Below are 7,506 nucleotides of genomic sequence, written 5' to 3'. Positions count from 1 at the left end.
CCAGCTTTTTCCCAAAAGAAGACCGCCTATGTGTGGTAGCAAATTTAGTAATTCTTTTAAAAGTGTGACAAAAGACATATTTATATTTCGGTTGAAATAAAGGCAAAATTAAACATAATAGGTAGTTTGGTGTATCTTATCAGGACAGTGACGTACGTTCTCTGATTTGTAAACACGTGGTATATCGTCTTCTAACATCTTATAATTATGTTTATCTTTTCTCAAGTGTCCCAGGAAATCCTAAATTGTCAATCTTTTCCGCAAAGTGGTAGTGGGGGAGGGGGGGGGGGTAAAATTCTCATCACCCAAAGTACTTAGTAACCCACCGGCACCCTTAGGATGTGTATGGGTACTGGATTGCAGCATGGCAGAGGTAGTCTGTCTCCGATCGCCATTTTACAATATGGAGAAGACCAAACTAATCAAAACCGTAAGAGAAAAGGTGAAAGGAGGCAAGACTACCCTGCCTAAAAACATCAAGCTTTTCTGCATGTTGCATATTTTGGGAATGCGATTATATATGTATGTCTGTCTATTTGTGCGTCTGTCTGTATGTCTGTCTGTGTGTCTGACACGATGGATATCTAGAACACTAGGATGCACCTATCGATGCACTTTGCACACGATTTCTTCTTCAAAGGCATTAAATTGTATGTATTGGCCAAAAGAGAAGTGTATGGTCGGTGGGCAAAAACTATGTAGACTCTAGTAATCTGAACCACATATAGCTTTATTTTACTTGAACGTATTTGTCGAACAAACGAGACGAATTTACAACATTAGCTTCTATTTTGAATTTTATCGTCAAAAGTGACTGCCTCCTCAATGTTATGAACATTTCATATGTGTTCCTCGTCCTTTCCTTGTTCTCATTGGCTTCTTTTCTTGTCTATTTTACACGATACAGACTCATGCTGGTATATCATGTATTCATCATATCCACTGATGTTATACTAAATTAGGCAATAACAAACAGACAACAAAGGAAACTATCATTGCAAGTTTGGCACTACCCATGTTGTTGTAAACATTTATTGAATGTAGCAGAATATATAAATGAAGGAATACGTTGTGATACAATAATGAAATCACTTGAGAACTGATCTATTCGGACAAACAAAAGGTTATCACGTATAATATTAGCTAAAGGTAAATACCTCTAACAAAATACTATGATAGCAAAACATATCAACGTAAAAGGCTGTCACGTATAGTATTAGCTAGAAGTAACTACATCTACCAAAATACCACAATAGCAAAATATATCAATGCACAAGTAGAACAGTAAAGTTGGTCTCAGAATCAAATAGTCTTAGATTCGGCCTCATATAGTCTTACATTCGAAAAATCACGATGACACCAAATAAAAGCAGTCAAGCAAGAAATAATAATGTCTGGGCTACATGGAGTGTTCCACCTACACACTCATTTGACGGGAGAGGGGGTGTCTCAGCTTGTACGGAAAACTTATCTGAAAATCATAGATAAAGTTTGTCACCGAGACATTTGTGAGAGGTCAAAGTACAGCTGATGTAAGTATGTTGGTAGCCAATGATATATCTGTATTGCAGCTGTTTAAAAAGAGTTTAGTCTTATTTAAAAGTCATTCTGTAGAAGTAATATTTTATGGCGGTGTGTGTGTTAAGACGTTTCCTGTAGTCCGTATGGTATTATTTCTTGTATGACAGCTTTCGTTGTGTGTCATCGTTATTTTCCGTATATAAGGCTGAATCTGAGGCTCGATATCAGAACAGTATTATATTGTCCTGCAGTGTGAATTTGATTCTGAACCTGAGACCAACTTTATACACGTCAATGCAACCAAAATTTGAAATGAACAATATGAAATAAATCTTCGAAATTTTGTGAATGAGATACGCGATCAGTACCTATACAGTCTCCAGTTTTGATGAGACAAAATAAAATCTCTGTCCCTGTCATTGGAAGTATAGGAAACATTTCGCTATAAAAGGTGTAACATTGGTTGTTTCCTATGGGTTCTGACTTGTAAATATATGAAATGGTGTTTCGCTTATTTAGCACCAAACCCTCCATCGACAGGTATAGTTGTACCAGTTATCTGGTCTGCAGCAGGAGAACACAGAAATGCTGCTAATTCGCCGATCTGTGGAGAGGAGATAGATAGATAGAGTCATAGAACCTTAAAGTGTAAAATATCAAAACATCTTTAATGTCTTCACTCGTTTATTTCAACATGAGATGTTGAAGTGGGTTGGTTGGATATTCCTGGGTTATTGGTAGAATATAAGTCTTGAAGACAGAAATTGTAAGAACAAGTGAGTTGCAGGGTTATTGAAAGTGAAAGAATAGAAAATATAAGATAAAGTTCAGAGTGGCTCTTTATACAGAAAATTTGAAAAGTATTTTCCAACAGCGTCAAGATACATGTATATACCCTTACAAGAGATATTCATTATTTAAACCTTATAAAAACGAACTTGACATTTTAAACCCGTCTTATAAAGAACGGTATCATTCTGGTATGATAGTGCACAATATTACACAAGACAGCATGACTATTGTAAGTGGTGGATTCGAAGTAATGTTAGATTGACGATACCCTGTATACAAAGGCAACGTTACACTCGTACTCACGTGATCGTTTTCTATGTATTTGCCGGATGGGTTAAACTCCTCAAGAAATTGTTTCTTTACAGGAGGAGAAAAGGGAAATGATAATTAAAAACCACACGAATGGTAAATTAATTTTTTTTATACGCTTAAACCTTACTCAAGTGATTTATAGAAATATGCAAATTTACCTTTTATATTTTGTATTGATTGAGATATTACATCATTGTGATTCGTAGACAATAACCTTTCAAATTGAGGTTTCATATCGGTATTTGACATCATGTACGTCTGTTGTTAAAATAATATTTTCCCGAAAGTAACAAGTATGCTCAATTTAAATAGCAACGAAATTGTAATGTCAAAATGTTGAATATTGGAGTAGTCATATTTCTCATTATAAAAAATATTACAAATCTATTGATATTTGCTATGTGTAATTATTTAATTACATGATATATAATGCTAATCGTGGGCATATACTCTGCCATATTTAGTCATAAAGGGCTTCATATCACAAATGGTGTGTTAACCCCCATTTAAAATGAAAGTAATTCGCCAGACTTACTTCTCCCTCTTCTTTGGGGATTCCCGTCTTAATGGCAAACTCTCTCAGGCTGATTTTGTTTTCCACCACTGTAAACATATAGACAAATAAAGGTACATAAATACATACATACATACATACATGTATCACCTGCCTGCCTGCTTGCCTACCGCCATACTTCCATCAATCCAGCCATACCCCCCCACACACACACATTAGTACATACTTTAGTACATACATACATACATACATACATACATACATACATACATACATACATACATACATACATACATACATACAGCTTGTACATACATACATACATGATACATACATACATACATACATACATACATACATATACATACATACATACATGATACATACATACATACATACATACATACATACATACATACATACATACATACATACATACATACTTTAGTACATACATACATACATACATACATACATACATACATATACTCTGGCATGCGTGGTGATACGTATGCACGTGATTGTTTGACTATAATTATTGAAATATCAAATTGTAATGTTGGTTGGAAATAACAGAAAGCAAAAAGAAATTGAGTAACACATTTATTAATTGTTCGAACATATTCCAAGTGAGCTTAAGTTATTTCAAAACGTTGAGATCATAATATAAGACACCTCACGGGTTGTTTTTACAAGAGATGGACAAATGGCATTACATGTCACTCCAGAACCAAGGGTTTCCAATGCAACTACCTGTTAATAAAACACGCAATATAATTATAAATAATAGACTCCTCTGTAAGACTATACAATATTCATATAGATCTCAGTGTCTAACCACCAGAGACTGGTTAACTGACTAGTATCACTAATTGTAGTGATTATTGATTTGTAAACGGTACGGTCGGGGGAGAGAGAGAGAGAGAGAGAGAGAGAGAGAGAGAGAGAGAGAGAGAGAGAGAGAGAGAGAGAGAGAGAGAGAGAGAGAGAGAGAGAGAGAGAGAGAGAGAGAGAGAGAGAGAGAGAGAGAGAGATTGAACTGAGAGAGAACTGAGAGAGAGAGAGGGAGGGAGAGTGAGTGGGTGAGTGTGTGTGTGTGTGTGTGTGTGTGTGTGTGTGTGTGTGTGTGTGTGTGTGTGTGTGTGTGCAACATCACCTGTATCGGACAACACATTGGACGAACCTTTGTGAGACCATTCGTTCCATGCCTAGTTACCGTAAAGGCAGCACATGTAGCATATCCAGTGAGTCCAAAGATTGAACTGATGTTGATTACCCGTCCCCATGCTATGTGAATACATATACGGAAATGAAAATAATAATAATAATGAAATACGTGGAATACGTGGATTAGTTGTTGTATATGATTGCGTGTTTTGTAACAAGGAGCATTGAATTGTCATGGTGTAGTTTACATCTTTATAATTGTGTATTAGTAGCCATGCATTTTAGAATAGTAGTTCGACTCCATCAGTGGAATATCTACGCACGTATGTAAAACAGATTTCAGAATATAAGAGAAACTAAATGGTTTATCGCTACTGTCAAACTTGAAAATATGTCGTAATTTTGTTTCTTGAAATATTGTCCATAATGTAAAAGTACTAGGTTGTTGTCGGAGGGAATAGACGCTCTCTGGGTATAGCTCTTGATTGGCAGGGGTCATTTCTATTGACCAGTATATAATGTGGCGCCATTATGGCTAGAGTTAGGTTCCGACTGTATTGTCTAATTTTCAAACAAGTTCGAACAAACAAGTTTCCAAGATTGGAACGAGATTATTAAATATTGTACGGTGGTTACATACTGGTGTAATAGAAATGATATAATTATGACAACAAGGTAAAATTGATACATAGGCAAGCAGGATCTTCTAATTGAATTTCTTTAAGTTTAACTTTCGCGATAACCGTGTAAAAATACAGGTATACTTATTTTCTTATCACCACTAAAGATAGCATTATTCAATAAACGCTACACCATTAAAAGAAAAAAACAATTATTCACAATGCAGCTGTACCATCAATTAGCTATAGTAGAACCACATTAACATACGCTTTAAGCTCCGTCTTTAATTTATTTCCATGTTCAGGTTGTCGGCTGCCAGTTAGTATAAGAGAACACCCTCTCCGTGCAAGACTTCGGGCAATAGCTATTCCAAGGCCACCTGCGTCACTAGATCCAGTTACCAGGGCAACTTTACCATGATGTATACGAGATACATCAGGATGGTTCTGTAAATAAATGACAGTTGCACATAAAACAGTCATCTAGATATGGGTAAAACGAGAGAGAGAGAGAGAGAGAGAGAGAGAGAAGAGAGAGAGAGAGAGAGAGAGAGAGAGAGAGAGAGAGAGAGAGAGAGAGAGAGAGAGAGAGAGAGAGAGAGAGAGGAGAGAGAGAGGAGAGAGGGGGGGGGGGGGAGAGAGGGAGGGAGGGAGGGAGGGAGGGAGAGACAGAGAGAGAATCAGGATTACTTTATGCATCCCACCAGGGGAAATTAAAACGACAGTTCTTGCAGGTCAAACAAAAATAAAAGCAATACAAAAGATAGTATTACATATATTACACAACATACTAAAATCAACAGCACAGTACTAAAAAGAACGACAATGATTGCTGTTAAGAACTGAGATAGCGAATGGGACGAAAGACGATTTTAAACGATTAGTCTTAACTGCTGGAGTACGGTATCTACCACTCCTTGAAATACGACGGTCGTAGAATTCTGCATAGTAGATGGGAAGGGTCTTTCAGAACACTATAAGCCTTTGACATTATGCGTTTGTTATAGATATAATCTATACTTTCACTTTGTTTACCGATAATTTGGCTACCCGTTTTGATAATCTTGTTTAGTCTTCCCATCTCATGACGGGACAGATTACCTCCCCAACAAACAATACCAAAGGTGAGAGCACTGCAAAGACTGAACTGCATTAAAAAAAGATCGTGACTAACACCAAATGATCTTAGTTTCCTTAGGCAGTACAGACGAGTGTTAGCTTTCTTAATAATGAAGTTGGTATTCTCAACCCATTTTAGTTTACTATCAAGCTTGATACCCAGGTATTTATATTCGTTCACTCTGTCTACTATTGAGTCTTTGGTATGGACAGGTGCTGGGTCACACTGAACTTTTCTAAAATCCTTTGGTCTTTAAAACATTAAGATACAGATACTTATCATCACACCAGTCAGTAAATCTCACAATCTCATTTAAATAAATCGAATCATCATCATTGCTGATCTTCCCAACCATTGCTGTATCATCTGCAAATTTGACCAATGGACACGCGATGTCAGAATTCCGGCAGTTGGCTGTATACAGTGTGAAACGGAAGGGTGCTAAAACAGTGCCCTGGGGCACACCTGCATTAGTATACGCTAATTCAGACTTTTTTTTACCATTTAAAGACACCATCTGTGGTATATTAGTAAGATAATTAAAAATCCAATGTACAGTTGAAGGTGACAAGTTCATTGCTAAAAGTTTATGAACAATAAGATGTGGCTGTATAGTGTTAAAAGAACTTGAAAAGTCGAAGAACATTAATCTGATTGAACTTCCAATTTCCACACACACACACAGACAGACAGACAGACAGACAGACAGACAGACAGACAGACAGACAGAGACAGACAGAGACAGACAAAACCCCATACCGTCAAAACTTCGTAAGATATTTTGCAAACAAGCAGACTACTTCACTATAGGACAAAATGACAAAAATAATCTCTTTGTCCCTCTCCTGTGGAAGCAATCACGTAAAATGCTTACTAATTTAGTTTTTAATAATGCGTTTGTGTTTACAGTCAGGGAAAAATAATAAGTACAGCGTATTAGGGCATTGTTCCAAATTGCTCACATTTCTGCTTAGTATATGAATCTAGCGGAGCCATAAAACTACTCTCTTGCCTTCAAAAGAGTTCAAAAACATGTGCATCAAAATGGAATGTGAGGAATTTGGAACAATATGCCCTAATAGGCTTAAACTTGTAAATCAATTCAGATAACTCAAATATTCAATAACCTGAGGTTTGTTGACTTTGACCAAAGAAATAATGAAATGGCAAATCTGACGTCTACAATTACCCTAGGCTAAAATGCAGCTACCATTGCTGTAGTTTTAGACCACTATAGCAATGTTCTGTAGTTGTCTGACCCCGGGTGTCTGACCTCTAATCAAACCAGAGTCAAACATTCAATTCTTGTTCAAGCCTAGGCCCTACACAAGGGTAATTCTCGTAAACTTGTGTTAGCTTACCGTTGAACTTGATAATCCTCTCACTGCAAAGTACAGATTTCTTAGATCTCTTCTTGACGTAATGCATCTTGAGAGGGACATTTTAAGCTAGAATTTGTT

Source organism: Glandiceps talaboti, chromosome 7 (genome assembly GCF_964340395.1).
Source record: "Glandiceps talaboti chromosome 7, keGlaTala1.1, whole genome shotgun sequence".
Classification (NCBI taxonomy): Eukaryota; Metazoa; Hemichordata; class Enteropneusta; family Spengelidae; genus Glandiceps; species Glandiceps talaboti.
Note: the sequence above shows the minus strand (reverse complement) of the source record.